This window comes from Hyla sarda, unplaced genomic scaffold (assembly GCF_029499605.1).
Source record: "Hyla sarda isolate aHylSar1 unplaced genomic scaffold, aHylSar1.hap1 scaffold_1844, whole genome shotgun sequence".
In the NCBI taxonomy this organism is placed as follows: domain Eukaryota; kingdom Metazoa; phylum Chordata; class Amphibia; order Anura; family Hylidae; genus Hyla; species Hyla sarda.
In genome coordinates, this window is record NW_026608493.1 from 15,029 (window position 1) to 32,151 (window position 17,123).

At 49.1% G+C, this 17,123-nt stretch overlaps 1 pseudogene; it reads left to right on the forward strand.

The window, feature by feature from the left end:
• The window catches only part of LOC130314682 (zinc finger protein 850-like), a 48,236-nt pseudogene that overhangs the window by 12,104 nt on the left and 19,009 nt on the right, over positions 1 to 17,123 (forward strand).

Genomic DNA, 17,123 nt, shown 5'->3' on the forward strand with positions numbered 1-17,123 from the left:
AGTGATTCCCAAACAGGGTGTCTCCAGCTGTTGCTAAACTCCCAGCATGCCTGGACAATCAGTGGCTGTCCGGAAATGCTGGGAGTTGTAGTTTTGCAACAGCTGCAGGCTCCGTCTTGGAAACACTGCTGTACAATACATTTTTCATTTTTATTGGGGGGGACAGTGTAAGGGGGTGTATATGTAGTGTTTTACTCTTTATTATGTGTTAGTGTAGTGTAGTGTTTTTAGGGTACATTCACACTGGCGGGTTACGGTGAGTTTCCCGCTAGGAATTTGCGCTGCGGCGAAAAATTTGCCGCAGCTCATACTTGAAGCAGAAAACTTGCTGTAAACCAGCCCGTGTGAATGTATCCTGTACGTTCACATGGGGGGGGCCAAACCTCCAGCTGTTTCAAAACTACAACTCCCAGCATGCACGGTCTGTCAGTACATGCTGGGAGTTGCAGTTTTGAAACAGCTGGAGGTACGCAACTACAACTCCCAGCATGCCGAGACAGCTGTTTTCTATGTGGGCATGCTGGAATTTGTAGTTTTGCAACATCTGGAGTGCTACAATTTAGAGACCACTGAACAGTGATCTCCAAACTGTGGACCTCCAGATGTTGCAAAACTACAACTCCCAGCATGCCCAGACAGCAAACAGCTGTGTGGGCATGCTAGGAGTTGTAGTTTTGCAAGATCTAGAGGGCAGTATAGAGATCACTGTGCAGTGGTCTCTAAACTGCAGACCTCCAGCTGTTGCAAAACTACAAATTCCAGCATGCCCACACAGCAAACAGCTGTCTGGGCATGCTGGGAGTTGTAGTTTTGCAACATCTGGAGGGCTACAGTCTAGAGACCACTATAGTGGTCTCAGACTGTAGCCCTCTAGATGTTGCTAGGCAACTACTCACCGGCTTCCGTCGCATCCGGGAGCCGTCTTCTTCTGCCGCACCCCGCCGCAGATCTCCGTCGCCGATCCCCGTCGCTCCGCTGCCTCCGGAGGGGTAAGTGGACTCCGGCGCCGCTACTCTTCGTTTTCCCCGTTCTGTCCCACCTATTGTGGGTGGGCAGGATGGGGAAAACGAAAGTAAACCCCTCCGCCCCAGATCTGCTATTGGTGGTCGCGTCTAGACCACCAATAGCAGAGATAGGAGGGGTGGCAACTCTGCCACCTCACTCCTATCGCTTTAGGGGGATCGTGGGTGTATATAAAGCCGTGGCTTTATATACGGCCCGCCACCCGGCTTTATATACGGCCCGCCACCCAGCTTTATATACGGCCCGCCACCCAGCTTTATATACCGCCCGCCACCCAGCTTTATATACGGCCCGCCACCCGGCTTTATATACGGCCCGCCACCCGGCTTTATACACGGCCCGCCACCCGGCTTTATACACGGCCCGCCACCCGGCTTTATACACGGCCCGCCACCCGGCTTTATACACTGCCCGCCACCCGGCTTTATATACGGCCCGCCACCCGGCTTTATATACGGCCCGCCACCCGGCTTTATATACGGCCCGCCACCCGGCTTTATATACGGCCCGCCACCCGGCTTTATATACGGCCCGCCACCCGGCTTTATATACGGCCCGCCACCCGGCTTTATATACGGCCCGCCACCCGGCTTTATATACGGCCCGCCACCCGGCTTTATATACGGCCCGCCACCCGGCTTTATATACGGCCCGCCACCCGGCTTTATATACGGCCCGCCACCCGGCTTTATATACGGCCCGCCACCCGGCTTTATATACGGCCCGCCACCCGGCTTTATATACGGCCCGCCACCCGGCTTTATATACGGCCCGCCACCCGGCTTTATATACGGCCCGCCACCCGGCTTTATATACGGCCCGCCGCCCGGCTTTATATACGGCCCGCCGCCCGGCTTTCTATACGGCCCGCCGCCCGGCTTTCTATACGGCCCGCCGCCCGGCTTTCTATACGGCCCGCCGCCCGGCTTTCTATACGGCCCGCCGCCCGGCTTTCTATACGGCCCGCCGCCCGGCTTTCTATACGGCCCGCCGCCCGGCTTTCTATACGGCCCGCCGCCCGGCTTTCTATACGGCCCGCCGCCCGGCTTTCTATACGGCCCGCCGCCCGGCTTTCTATACGGCCCGCCGCCCGGCTTTCTATACGGCCCGCCGCCCGGCTTTCTATACGGCCCGCCGCCCGGCTTTCTATACGGCCCGCCGCCCGGCTTTCTATACGGCCCGCCGCCCGGCTTTCTATACGGCCCGCCGCCCGGCTTTCTATAGTGCCCGCCACCCGGCTTTCTATAGTGCCCGCCACCCGGCTTTCTATAGTGCCCGCCACCCGGCTTTATATAGTGCCCGCCACCCGGCTTTATATAGTGCCCGCCACCCGGCTTTATATAGTGCCCGCCACCCGGCTTTATATAGTGCCCGCCACCCGGCTTTATATAGTGCCCGCCACCCGGCTTTATATAGTGCCCGCCACCCGGCTTTATATAGTGCCCGCCACCCGGCTTTATATAGTGCCCGCCACCCGGCTTTATATAGTGCCCGCCACCCGGCTTTATATAGTGCCCGCCACCCGGCTTTATATAGTGCCCGCCACCCGGCTTTATATAGTGCCCGCCACCCGGCTTTATATAGTGCCCGCCACCCGGCTTTATATAGTGCCCGCCACCCGGCTTTATATACTGCCCGCCACCCAGCTTTATATACTGCCCGCCCCCCAGGTTTTAGGGGAACAGATATTTTTATGTTATTATTTTGTTATCACTTTGTTGGATATGTTTTTAACCCCTTAAGGACCCGGCCATTTTTTGCACATCTGACCACTGTCACTTTAAACATTAATAACTCTGATGCTTTTACTGATCTTTCTGATTCCGAGATTGTTTTTTCATAACATATTCTACTTTGTTAGTGGTAAAATTTTGTAATATTTTGTGGTAACTTTCATCCTTTCTTGGTGAAAAATCCCCAAATTTGATGAAAAATTAGAAAATTTAGCATTTTTCTAACTTTGAAGCTCTCTGCTTGTAAGGAAAATGGATATTCCAAATAATTTTTTTTATTCACATATACAATATGTCTACTTTATATTTGTATCATAAAATTGATGAGTTTTTACTTTTGGAGACACCAGAGGCTTCAAAGTTCAGCAGCAATTTTCCAATTTTTCACAAAATTTTCAAACTCAGTATTTTTCAGGGACCAGTTCAGGTTTGAAGTGAATTTGAAGGGTCTTCATATTAGAAATACCCCATAAATGACCCCATTATAAAAACTGCACCCCCCAAAGTATTCAAAATGACATTCAGTAAGTGTATTAACCCTTTAGGTGTTTCACAGAAATAGCAGCAAAGTGAAGGAGAAAATTCACAACCTTAATTTTTTACACTCGCATGTTCTTGTAGACCCAATTTTTGAATTTTTACAAGGGGTAAAAGGAGAAAATGTATACTTATATTTGTAGCCCAATTTCTCTCGAGTAAGCACATACCTCATATGTCTATGTAAAATGTTCGGCGGGCGCAGTAGAGGGCTCAGAAGCGAAGGAGCGACAAGGGGATTTTGGGGGGCATGTCACATTTAGAATGCCCCTATGGTGCCAGGACAGCAAAAAAAAAAAAAAAACACATGGCATACTATTTTGGAAACTAGACCCCTTGGGGAACGTAACAAGGGGTTAAGTGAACCTTTATACACCACAGGTGATTCACGACTTCTGCATATGTAATAAAAAATAAAAATTCCCTAAAATGCTTGGTTTGCCAAAAGTTTGACATTTTTAAAAAGGGTAATAGCAGAAAATACCCCCCAAAATTTGAAGCCCAATTTCTCCCGATTCAGAAAACACCCCATATGGGGGTGAAAAGTGCTCTGCTGGCGCACTACAGGTCTCAGAAGAGAAGGAGTCACATTTGGCTTTTTGAAAGCAAATTTTGCTCGGGGGGGCATGTCGCATTTAGGAAGCCCCTTTGGTGCCAGAACAGCCAAAAAAAAAACCACATGGCATACTATTTTGGAAACTAGAGCCCTCGGGGAACGTAACAAGGGGTTAAGTGAACCTTTATACACCACAGGGGTTTCACGACTTGCATATGTAAAAAAAATGTTTTTTTTTTTACCTAAAATGCTTGTTTTCCCAAAAATTTTAAATTTTTAAAAAGGGTAATAGCAGAAAATACCCCCCAAAATTTGTAACACAATTTCTCCCGAGTACGGCGATACCCCATATGTGGCCCTAAAACTGTTTCCTTGAAATACGACAGGGCTCCAAAGTAAGAGCGCCATGTGCATTTGAGGCCTAAATTAGGGACTTGCATAGGGGTGGACATAGGGGTATTCTACGCCAGTGATTCCCAAACAGGGTGCCTCCAGCTGTTGTAAAACTCCCAGCATGCCTGGACAGTCAGTGACTGTCTGGTAATACTGGGGGGCTGTGTAGGGGAATGTGAATATGTAGTGTTTTTTTTACTTTTTATTTTATTTTTTGGTAGTGTAGTGTTTTTATGGTACAGTCGCACGGGCGGGAGTTCACAGTAGTTTCTCGCTGGCAGTTTGAGCTGTTGCAGAAAATTTGCCGCAGCTCAAACCTGCAGCCGGATACTTACTGTAAACCTCCGCCCATGTGAGTGTACCCTGTACGTTCATATTAGGGAGGGGGGGAACATCCAGCTGTTGCAAAACTACAACTCCCAGCATGTAGGGTCTGTAAGTGCATGCTGGGAGTTGTAGTTTTGCAACAGCTGGAGGCACACTGGTTGTGAAACACCGAGTTTGGTAACAAACTCAGTGTTTTGCAACCAGTGTGCCTTCAGCTGTTGCAAGAGCTACAACCCCCAGCATGTACGGGACAGCGGAAGGACATGCTGGGTCTTGTAGTTATGCAACAGCTGGAGACACACTGGTTTGCTACACACTGGTTAACTCAGTGTGCCTTCAGCTGTTGCAAAACTACAACTCTCAGCAGTCACCGACAGCCAACAGGCATGCTGGGAGTTGTAGCTATGCAACCACCAGATGCACCACTACAACTCCCAGCATGCACTTTAGCTGATTGTGCAAGCTGGGAGTTGTAGTTATACAACAGCTGAAGGTACACTTTTCCATAGAAAAAATGTGCCTCCAGCTGTTGCAAAACTATAAGTCCCAACATGCCCATAAGGGCATGCTGGGAGTTGTGGTGGTCTGCCTCCTGCTGTTGCATAACTACAGCTCCCAGCATGCTTTTTGCATGCTGGGAGCTGTTGCTAAGCAACAGCAGGAGGCTGTCACTCGCCATCAACGATCCTCGCCGCACAGGTCAGTCCCTCGTCGTTGCCGCCACTCCTGGGGCCCCGATCCCAACATTGACACTGGGGATCGGGGTCCCCAGCTCCTGGGGTGCATGTCCCGCACCCGCTCACGTCCTCCGGATGAGGGGCTGAGCGGGTTGCAGGAGTGACACCCGCAGCAGGCGCCCTGATTGGTCGGCCGGGAAACTGGACGACGAATCAGACCGATCGTGAGGTGGCACCAGTGCCACCTCACTCCTGCTGGTTATGGCTGTTTGGGGCCGTCACTGGAGACCTGATTGACCCGGAATCTGCCGCAGATCGCTGGACTGAATTGTCCAGCGATCTGCGGCCATCGCCGACATGGGGGGGGTCATCATGACCCCCCTGGGCGATATGCCGCGATGCCTGCTGAACGATTTCAGCAGGCATCGGGCACCGGCTCCCCTCCAGCTAGCGGCGGGGGGGGCCGCGATTTGACAGGACGTACTCAAACGTCCTGAGTCCTTAAGGGGTTAATCTTGGTCACATGATGAGATTTCGGCCATTGTTACCATCTTATTGTTTCTTACATCTTCACCGTTTCCTTTTACCTTAATATAAATCTGATTGTTTCCTATGGAAAACGGCTTCACCTTTCTGCTACATCATGTTTATATTTGTCTTCAAACATTCTCTCTCCTTATTTCTCTTTTTCTCTCTCTCTCTCTCTCTCTCTCTCTCTCTCTCTCTCTCTCTCTCTCTCTTTCTCTTTCTCTTTCTCTTTCTCTTTCTCTTTCTCTTTCTCTTTCTCTTTCTCTTTCTCTTTCTCTTTCTCTTTCTCTTTCTCTTTCTCTTTCTCTTTCTCTTTCTCTTTCTCTTTCTCTTTCTCTTTCTCTTTCTCTTTCTCTCTCTCTTTCCCTCTCTCTTTCCCTCTCTCTTTCCCTCTCTCTTTCCCTCTCTCTTTCTCTCTCTCTTTCTCTCTCTCTTTCCCTCTTTCTTTCTTTCTCTCCCTCTCTCTCTTTCTCTCTCTCTCTCTCTCTCTCTCTCCTCTTCTAGTAAGTTCTCATATCTGATGAATTGGGGGGAGAGGTTTATAATGTCATCGGCTACAAAGCTAATTTCTGGTGTCCACCAATCGCATCCATTCCCTTATTATTCTTATTCATCCAAATCACGTGGGGGAGGGGTTCAATAGCTAAAATATTCTGGGGGATAATGGGCAGCGCTGCCCGGGACAGGTTCAGGTCACATCTACTGGAGATTATCTCATCTCTATTCTTTATGTCTTTCCTGAGGAGTTTTGTTCTTTAGACCTTTCACCATTGTTGTCCCCATCTACATTTCCACCATTGTTGTCCCCCCCATCTACATTTCCACCATTGTTGTCCCCCCCATCTACATTTCCACCATTGTTGTCCCCCCATCTACATTTCCAACATTGTTGTGTCCCCCATCTACATTTCCACCATTGTTGTACCCCAATCTACATTTCCACCATTGTTGTCCCCATCTACATTTCCACCATTGTTGTCCCCCATCTACATTTCCACCATTGTTGTCCCCCATCTACATTTCCACCATTGTTGTCCCCCATCTACATTTCCACCATTGTTGTCCCCCCATCTACATTTCCACCATTGTTGTCCCCCCATCTACATTTCCAACATTGTCCCCCCATCTACATTTCCACCATTGTTGTCCCCCCCATCTACATTTCCACCATTGTTGTCCCCCCATCTACATTTCCGCCATTGTTGTCCCCATCTTTGGCGCCGCTCTATGTTATCGATGTCTTTTTGTAGGTGAGGTCTCCAGAACTGACCCCATTAGGACATCGCTGTCTATTATTCAGTGGAGGAGTTGGAGGACACAAGGATCTGTACCAGGACATAGTCATGATGGAGGATCACCGGCCCCTCACATCACAAGGTAAGAAGAGACATATATATAGATATCACTCTCACTACCTAGTAACATAGAAATCTATCCAGCACTGATGTATTCATTCCCTGTGTGTTCCCTACAGATGGAGTCATTGATAGAAATCCACCCGAGAGGTGTCCCCGCCCTCTGTATTCCCAGGACTGTCCAGAGGGAAATGTCCCAGAGAAGCATCAGGTAGATGAGGCCGATCCTATATCTCTATAGGGGGGTCCTTATAGTCTCCCCATAATATGACCAGAAAGGGAGCGAACTAAAGTTCTTTTTGGTTTTATTTTATTTTTTTCTTGTTCGTTCAGGTTGAAGATCAGATTAATATTAAGGTTGAGGTTAAAGATGAACCAGAAGAGGAGACGGATTGTTGGTCCGATCAGCAGTGTAAGAGGGAAGTGAAGGAGGAAATTCCAGGAGGTGTTGTCCCAGGTATGTAATAATTCCAGGAGGTGTTGTCCCAGGTATGTAATAATTCCAGGAGGTGTTGTCCCAGGTATGTAATAATTCCAGGAGGTGTTGTCCCAGGTATGTAATAATTCCAGGAGGTGTTGTCCCAGGTATGTAATAATTCCAGGAGGTGTTGTCCCAGGTATGTAATAATTCCAGGAGGTGTTATCCCAGGTGTGTAATAATTCCAGGAGGTGTTATCCCAGGTGTGTAATAATGGATTTGTTACAGGCAACAATAGGACCTTTGCCTCCCCCTCCCTGTATGTAGAGTAGACAATAGGAGCTCAGCCTCCCTCTCCCTGTAGATATAGATTACAATAGGGCCTTAGCCTTCCTCTCCCTGTATATAGAGTAGACAATAGGAGCTCAGCCTCCCTCTCCCTGTAGATATAGATTACAATAAGGCCTTAGTCTTCCTCTCCCTGTATATAGAGTAGACAATAGGAGCTCAGCCTCCCTCTCCCTGTAGAATGTCCTCTGCACAGAGCATGCTATACAACACATTGACTTTTAAGGAGAACTCCAGAATATAAAAATTGTCCCCCATAGTGCCAGCAGTAAAAAAAAAATAAAGATGTACATATCTTCCTTTGCTCCCCCGGGGCCTCCGGTAACCGGTCTCCGCCGCGATCCTCTTCCTGGTGGCCGGTGATAGGCTGAGCAGCAGTGTGATGTTTTCGGCCCCGGCAGCAGGTGCCGGTGTAGTGAAGAATTTTGTGTCCGGAAGCGTTCTCGCACTGCCGCTCAGCCTATCCCCGGCCGAGACCGGACTTTGCTGCGGCTGGTGATTGGCTGAGCGCAGTATGACTCTCCGACCACCGGCAACCAGAAAGAGGATCGCGGCGGAGACCGAGGCCTCGGGGGAGTGGAGGAAGGTATGTACATCTTTATTTTTTTTTACTGCCGGCAGTATGGCCGACAATTTTTATATTTTGGAGTTCTCCTTTAAAGCGTACCTGTCAGATCACCCAAAAAGACACTGTTCTATGTTGCTCAGTATCTCATCCTGATCATTTACTTTTTATGTGTCTACGACCGACATTTCTCCCAGAATAAGCTTTATTTCTGAAATACCTTAATTTTGTCCACCAGAAGCAGGGGGGGGGTCCCTCACTGTAATAACCACTCCCTCTCCTCCCCCTCCCTCACTCTCCTCAGTCCAGTGCTTCCCAACTAGAGTGCCTCCAGCTGTTGCAAAACTACAGCGCCCAGCATACCCACACATCATTTGGCTGACAGTGCAGGCATGCTGGGAGTTTTAGTTTTTCAACAGCTGGAGGCATAAGATTGTAGTCCCCCTTTATTACACACACTTCATATATTCTTACACATTAGATAGACACACTGATATACACACATACTGTATATACATGCAGGGACACTTACTTTTTATAGGGGTACTCCGGCCCCAAGACATCTTATCACCTATCCAAAGGATGGGGGATAAGATGTCTGATCATGGGGGTCCCATGGTGCACCCACCTGTAAGTACTGCCGGAAGTGCTGTAGGCTCTAAGGCTTAGGCCTCCCGACCGCGGGGATGGAGTATCGTGATGTCATGACTCCGCCCCCGTGTGACGTCACGTCCCGCACCACCTCCTCAATGCAAGTCTATGGCGCCCCCTCCCATAGACTTGCATTGAGGGGGCGGGGTGTAACGTCACATGGGGGCGGAGTCGTGACGTCGCGATTAGGGATTGACTGATTATTGGTTTGGCCGAGATTATCGGCCGATATTCACGATTTTGGACGTTATCGGCAATTACCTTGCCGATAATTCCCCCGCACTGCCTCGGCCAGAGACCGCAGCTGCCCCATTGCCTCCCCCATCCCCAGTTTTATAATTATCTGTTCCCAGGGTCCGCTCTACTTCTGGCTCCTGCGGCGTCCTGTGTTACGCTGTGCGCTGCGCAATGACGAGTGACGTCCTCAAAGCGACATCACCGTCAGTGCGCACAGTGACAGCTCAGGAGGACGCCACCGGAGCCAGAAGTAGAGCGGATCCCGGGAACAGGTAATTATAAAACCGGGGATGGGGGAGGCAATGGGGCAGCGGCGGTCTCTGGCCGGGGCGGTGTAGTGGGGGGTGCGGTGGTAGGACTCAGGATGCCCCCAAGACAGGCAGGGGGAGAGAAGCGGGTGGTGGCGGCGGCGGCGGTCTCTGGCCGGGGCGGTGCAGTGATGGGGGTGCGGTGATAAGACTCAGGAGGACCCCCGGACAGGCAGGGGGAGAGAAGCAGGTGGTGGCGGCGGCGGTCTCTGGCCGGGGCGGTGCAGTGATGGGGGTGCGGTGGTAGGACTCGGGGGGACCCCAGGACAGGCAGGGGGAGAGAAGCGGGTGGCGGCGGCGGCGGTCTCTGGCCGGGGCGGTGCAGTGATGGGGGTGCGGTGATAAGACTCAGGAGGACCCCCGGACAGGCAGGGGGAGAGAAGCAGGTGGTGGCGGCGGCGGTCTCTGGCCGGGGCGGTGCAGTGATGGGGGTGCGGTGGTAGGACTCGGGGGGACCCCAGGACAGGCAGGGGGAGAGAAGCGGGTGGCGGCGGCGGCGGTCTCTGGCCGGGGCGGTGCAGTGATGGGGGTGCGGTGATAGGACTCAGGAGGACCCCCGGACAGGCAGGGGGAGAGAAGCAGGTGGTGGCGGCGGCGGTCTCTGGCACCGCAAAAGCCAATGCAGTTCATTGATTTAAATCGCCCGCTTTAAATCTATGATCTGCAGCAGTGTCGCCGGGGGTGGGGATAAATAGCCAATAACGTATACCGGAATATCGGTATAAGTTATCGGCCCTAACCTCCACAGATTATCGGTATCGGCCCTAAAAAATCGATATCGGTCGATCCCTAGTCACGATACTCCATCCCCGTGGTCGGGAGGCAGAAGACTGAGAGCCTCCAGCGCTTCCGGTAGTACTTACAGGTGGGTGCGCCATGCTAGATTGCGGGGGGTCCCCAGCGGTGGGACCCCTGCGTGATCAGACATCTCATCCCCTATTCTTCGGATAGGGGATAAGATGTCTTGGGACCGGAGTACCCCTTTAATCAAAATAAAATCCTCCATTCAGTCTTTCATCTCATCAGTCACATACAGCACAGTGTACACCTGCAGACAGTGAAGTAAACACCGAGAGAATGAGGCAGCCGAGCCGGCTCTGCAGACCTGTCAATCATGAATTGGGTCCATGATGTAGGTGATGACGAGTGGACACAACCAGACTGGAATGTATCCCAGGAGGCGGAGGCGGGGTGGCAGGTTTTTCACTGGCTTTTTCAGTCTGAAATACTGAATTTATTTTTTTTTTTTTATGAAAGTTATTGCTAAACCTAATGATTTTTCATGCTTTACAACATATCAAGAGTTTTTCCATTTAAGGAGAAGAAACTATAAACCACAGAAGAATAAAGTCCTGTAGGGAGTTTGTCATGTGATCATGTGACGGCCGGGGAATGTTCTAGGATAAAACATTAGGAGGATCATGTACAGGAATGATGGGGGTCATTGTCCTCTGAGATGAATCTGACGCTGATTGTATGAGATGGTTTGTAGTAATGTCCGCCATGGACGTGGGGTCTAGTCAGGGCCCCGTATTATATTGTGTTGTCAGATCATAGTTTGGAGTCTGCTGTTAACCCTTTACATTCTATATAGATTGATAAATGACGATCACATAGGAGATGACCTTGTCCAGGTTATGTATACAGCAGAAGGGTGAACCCGGCCAAGAGGGAGGACAAAAAGTAACCAAAACTGAGGGAAGAAGGGAATGGAGGATAAAGAAGAGTCTGGTGTAAAGAGAGAGAAGAGAGATCGGGTCCAGACAGATCCGTCAGGACTCTACCCCCAGAATCATCAGCTAGAACAGCAAATCACTATCAGACAAGAGATAAAAGGGCGGATTACATGGAGAAGATCACCCAGTGCTTCCTTTAAGGCCATGTTCACACTGCAGAATATCTGATATTCCCCTCACATTCCGCTCAGCAAAACCAGACGCAAGATTATTCGCAGTTTTGTGATTTTTGTGCTTTCAATCAGATTCCGCTCTAATTCCGATTCCTATTAAAGGAGTACTATGGTGGTTTTTTCTTAACCCTCTGTGTCCGGGCTGCAAAACGAAACAAAACAAACTTTAACTCACCTTCCTACGTTCCCCCATTGCTACAATATCGGTGTCCCGCTCTCCTGTCGTCTTTCGCTTCCTGCAGGACGGGGAGTCGCTCTGCGCTTAGAGTATCACCAGAAGAAGACAGGAGAAGGGGGAACGTAGGAAGGCGAGATAAAGTTTGTTTAGCAGCCCGGACACAGAGGGTTAAGAAAAAAAACACCATTGTACTCCATTTAACCTAAAAAAAAAACTCCATAAAATAGAAGATATTGTGTAAACAACTCGGGGTAATAGACCTGGATCACATCACAGAACAGTCATAAAATGCCCCGTATATGGTATTATATTCACAATATGTACCTCAATAATTATACAGACCCCAAAACCAAACACAGGTAATGATGGGAAATCTATCGCACTGACGTCTCTGTAGTGTAGAATTGTGTGGACCGGCCGGCTGCCATATTGGGAAACAGGGCCGACATGAGAGAATTATTATTGTAATAAAGTTATAAAGAGAAATACAGTGTTACTCTCCCTCAAATAACTTGTCCTAAAATAATCCTCACCCTACATAACAGCGGAGGACACCCCCCCCACTTAATCCTACCTTACAGCGGAAGAGGCCCCTCCCACTTCACCCTACCTAACAGCGGAGGACACCCCCCCCCCACTTAATCCTACCTTACAGCGGAAGAGGCCCCTCCCACTTCACCCTACCTAACAGTAGAGGAGACGCCCCCCACTTCACCCACCCTAACAGTAGAGGAGGCACCACCCACTTCACCCTCCCTAACAGTAGAGGAGACGCCCCCCACTTCACCCTACATAACAGTGGAGGAGGCCCCCCCCCCACTTCACCCTACCTAACAGTAGAGGAGACGCCCCCCACTTCATCCTACCTAACAGTAGAGGAGACGCCCCCCACTTCATCCTACCTAACAGTAGAGGAGGCCCCCCCACTTCATCCTACCTAACAGTAGAGGAGACGCCCCCCACTTCATCCTACCTAACAGTAGAGGAGACGCCCCCCCCACTTCATCCTACCTAACAGTAGAGGAGATGCCCCCCCACTTCATCCTACCTAACAGTGGAGGAGGCCCCCCCCCCCCACTTCACCCTCCCTAACAGAGGAGGAGATGGCCCCCCCCCCCCCCCACACACACACTTCACCCTCCCTAACAGTGCAGGAGACCCCCCCCCCCACTTCAAACTACATGGGTCATGTGTCCGCACTCCACTGGGTGAGGCCCATATATATTTCCCAATTTAGGATAAAGCACTAATACATTTCGGAGACAGAAAGGTGCTGAGGCTATGCTGCCGATTCTGTTTCCTACAACTGGTGACTACTTTCCTGTCCTTCATATCCCGACCCCCTGTGTCCGTAATGTATGGAATAGGTGATGGTGGAGGAATCTCCTTCCGTAATGACTCCTCCCCAGGATACGGGCCGCCGGGGGTAACCTCTCCTCCAGCCTGAAGAGGCGTACATTGTCTGTCTGTGTACTGTCATGGCCCCACAGATATTTAACCCCTTATTCGCCTCTGAGAGAGGAATAGTGGTCACATGACAGAGAACTTGTGGTTATATAGACATAGAGCCTTATCCCACATGGTCCCTGGTGGAGGAGACTTTGGAGCAGTCGTTTTCTTACTACAGAAAGTTTGATAGAAGACGAAGCCGCAACTGTGCGTTCCCTCTGTGGACACATAGAATCCTCTAATAAGGGATCAGAGACCAGATTTCTACCCCAGATGACCCATTTATTACCGAAATGTCTGTGTCTCCTCCACCTGCTGACAATGGATTCCCCTGAGGAAGGAGTGACAGCCGAGTCTCTGTAGGGACCAGCAGCTCCGGGCCTGGGATTTCACTGCGGGTCTGACTGGATTATCTGATGTTTTATCAGAAAGTGGGGGAGGGGCAGAACATTGTTATTGAGGCCTAATAAATAACCTAGAGGTGAGAAGTGTATGATATATATAGATGGATATACAGGAGCTGATGTATTCATTCCCTGTGTGTTCCCTACAGATGGAGTCATTGATAGAAATCCACCCGAGAGGTGTCCCCGTCCTCTGTATTCCCAGGACTGTCCAGAGGGAAATGTCCCAGAGAAGGATCAGGTAGATGGCTCTAAAGTCTTCAAAATATGACCAGAAAGTGATTGACCCCAAAATCAACTTACATTTTCTTCCTATCTCTTTAGGCTGAAGATCTGATGGATATTAAGGTTGAGGTTAAAGATGAAGCAGAAGAGGAGACGGATTTCTGGGCCAATCAGCAGTGTATGAGGGAAGTGAAGGAGGAAATTCCAGGAGGTGTTGTCCCAGGTATGTAATAATTCCAGGAGGTGTTGTCCCAGGTATGTAATAATTCCAGGAGGTGTTGTCCCAGGTATGTAATAATCCCAGGAGGTGTTGTCCCAGGTATGTAATAATTCCAGGAGGTGTTGTCCCAGGTATGTAATAATTCCAGGAGGTGTTGTCCCAGGTATGTAATAATCCCAGGAGGTGTTGTCCCAGGTATGTAATAATTCCAGGAGGTGTTGTCCCAGGTATGTAATAATCCCAGGAGGTGTTGTCCCAGGTATGTAATATTTCCAGGAGGTGTTGTCCCAGGTATGTAATATTTCCAGGAGGTGTTGTCCCAGGTATGTAATATTTCCAAGAGGTGTTGTCCCAGGTATGTAATAATTCCAAGAGGTGTTGTCCCAGGTATGTAATAATTCCAGGAGGTGTTGTCCCAGGTATGTAATAATTCCAGGAGGTGTTACCTCAGGTATGTACAGAGATCCCTCAACTTACAATGGCCTCAACATACAATAGTTTCAACATATAATTGTCTTTTCTGGACCATTGTAACTTGAAACCCGACTCAACATACAATATTACGGACAGTCCAGATCTGTGAGACATGTCAATGGCCGGAAGAACCGACCAATCAGAATGGACATTATCTGGTGAAACCCCTGTATCACTGAATTGTATGCAGTGACTGGTGTCTGGTAGCACCCTCTACAGTACAGGGAGGTATTACATGTTCTGTACTCTTTACCTGTATTACTGAAGTGTATGCACTGACTGGTGTCGGGTAGCGCCCCCTACAGTACAGGGAGGTATTACATGTTCTGTACTCTTTACCTGTATTACTGAAGTGTATGCACTGACTGGTGTCTGGTAGCGGACTCTACAGTACAGGGAGGTATTACATGTTCTGTACTCTTTACCTGTATTACTGAAGGGTATGCTTTGACTGGTGTCTGGTAGCGCCCCCTACAGTACAGGGAGGTATTACATGTTCTTTACTCTTTACCTTTATTACTGAAGTGTATGCACTGACTGGTGTCTGGTAGCGCCCCTACAGTACAGGGAGGTATTACATGTTCTGTACTCTTTACCTGTATTACTGAAGTGTATGCACTGACTGGTGTCTGGTAGCGCCCTTACAGTACAGGGAGGTATTACATGTTCTGTACTCTTTACCTGTATTACTGAAGTGTATGCACTGACTGGTGTCTGGTAGCGCCCCCTACAGTACAGGGAGGTATTACATGTTCTTTACTCTTTACCTTTATTACTGAAGTGTATGCACTGACTGGTGTCTGGTAGTGCCCCTACAGTACAGGGAGGTATTACATGTTCTTTACTCTTTACCTGTATTACTGAAGTGTATGCAGTGACTGGTGTCTGGTAGCGCCCTTACAGTACAGGGAGGTATTACATGTTCTGTACTCTTTACCTGTATTACTGAAGTGTATGCACTGACTGGTGTCTGGTAGCGCCCCCTACAGTACAGGGAGGTATTACATGTTCTTTACTCTTTACCTTTATTACTGAAGTGTATGCACTGACTGGTGTCTGGTAGCGCCCCCTACAGTACAGGGAGGTATTACATGTTCTGTACTCTTTACCTGTATTACTGAAGTGTATGCAGTGACTGGTGTCTGGTAGCGCCCCCTACAGTACAGGGAGGTATTACATGTTCTGTACTCCTTACCTGTATTACTGAAGTGTATGCAGTGACTGATGTCTGGTAGTGCCCCCTACAGTACAGGGAGGTATTACATGTTCTGTACTCCTTACCTGTATTACTGAAGTGTATGCACTGACTGGTGTCTGGTAGCGCCCCCTACAGTACAGGGAGGTATTACATGTTCTGTACTCTTTACCTGTATTACTGAAGTGTATGCAGTGACTGGTGTCTGGTAGCGCCCCCTACAGTACAGGGAGGTATTACATGTTCTCTACTACTCTTTACCTGTATTACTGAAGTGTATGCACTGACTGATGTCTGGTAGTGCCCCCTACAGTACAGGGAGGTATTACATGTTCTGTACTCTTTACCTGTACCAGGGTTAGCTGCTCCTTTTGGATATCAGGTGAGGGCGGCTCCATTTTACTTTTTAAGGACATTGCGTGTTCTGTACAGGATCCTGAAGAAGCTCCTGTCCTCTACATAGACCAGCATTTCCCAACAAGGGTGCCTCCAGCTGTTGCAAAACTTCAATTCCCAGCATGCCCGGAGTTGTAGTTTTGCAACAGCTGGAGGCACCCTTGTTGGGAAACACTGACATAGACAGTGATTACAGCTCCCAGCAGATCTTTCTTACTTTTATATGTAAGGATTTGCTTTATCTATATTAGTTATCTAATTATTTTTCTTTAATCCTCACTTTTTCCTATTTTTGGATGACATTTTGGTGGCTTCAGAACCAATTATTAGGTTTCCATAGAGTTCTGGTCTCAACATACAATGGATTCAACATACAATGGTCGTCCTGGAACCAATTAATATTGTAACTTGAGGGACCACTGTACTTATGGATAATAATCTCTAAAGAAACATCACCTGATCAGATGGGTCCAGATCTCTGGGGCCCCGTGCTGATGAGGGGGGGTAATAATTGGGCACAAGCAGCATGAATGGATGAGCCCTTCCTGTCAGGTGTGAACAGTCCTGTAGTGTAGGAGGTGTAATGGTTGGGGGAGGGGAGACATCTAAATTACATCTAACCCCTGTTCTCAGTTCTGGATACAGAAGTTGGACTAGTGATAAGAATTTGGGGCCAATGTTACCTCCTCCTCTCTGTACAATGACCTCTGCACCGGTCACAGAGCATGCCCAGAAAAGGAGTCACTAGGGTCCCCTCCAGTCTATTGTTTCCTATGATCACGGGGGGGGGGGGGGGGGAGAGGGGGGCACATATTTCTAACTGCTGTTATAAGCAGAAAAATCTCTGGTGAACATTCCCTAGAGTCAGTGCCCGGAGTGACCCCAAAAAGAAGGAAACTATAAAGGGGGATCATCTCCTCTCCTCTGTATTCTCTTCTGGGGTCAGGTGACCATCAAAAACTGCAGCAAAACTTCATGTGTGTTTCCAACCTAATAATATTTTATACATTTCCCATA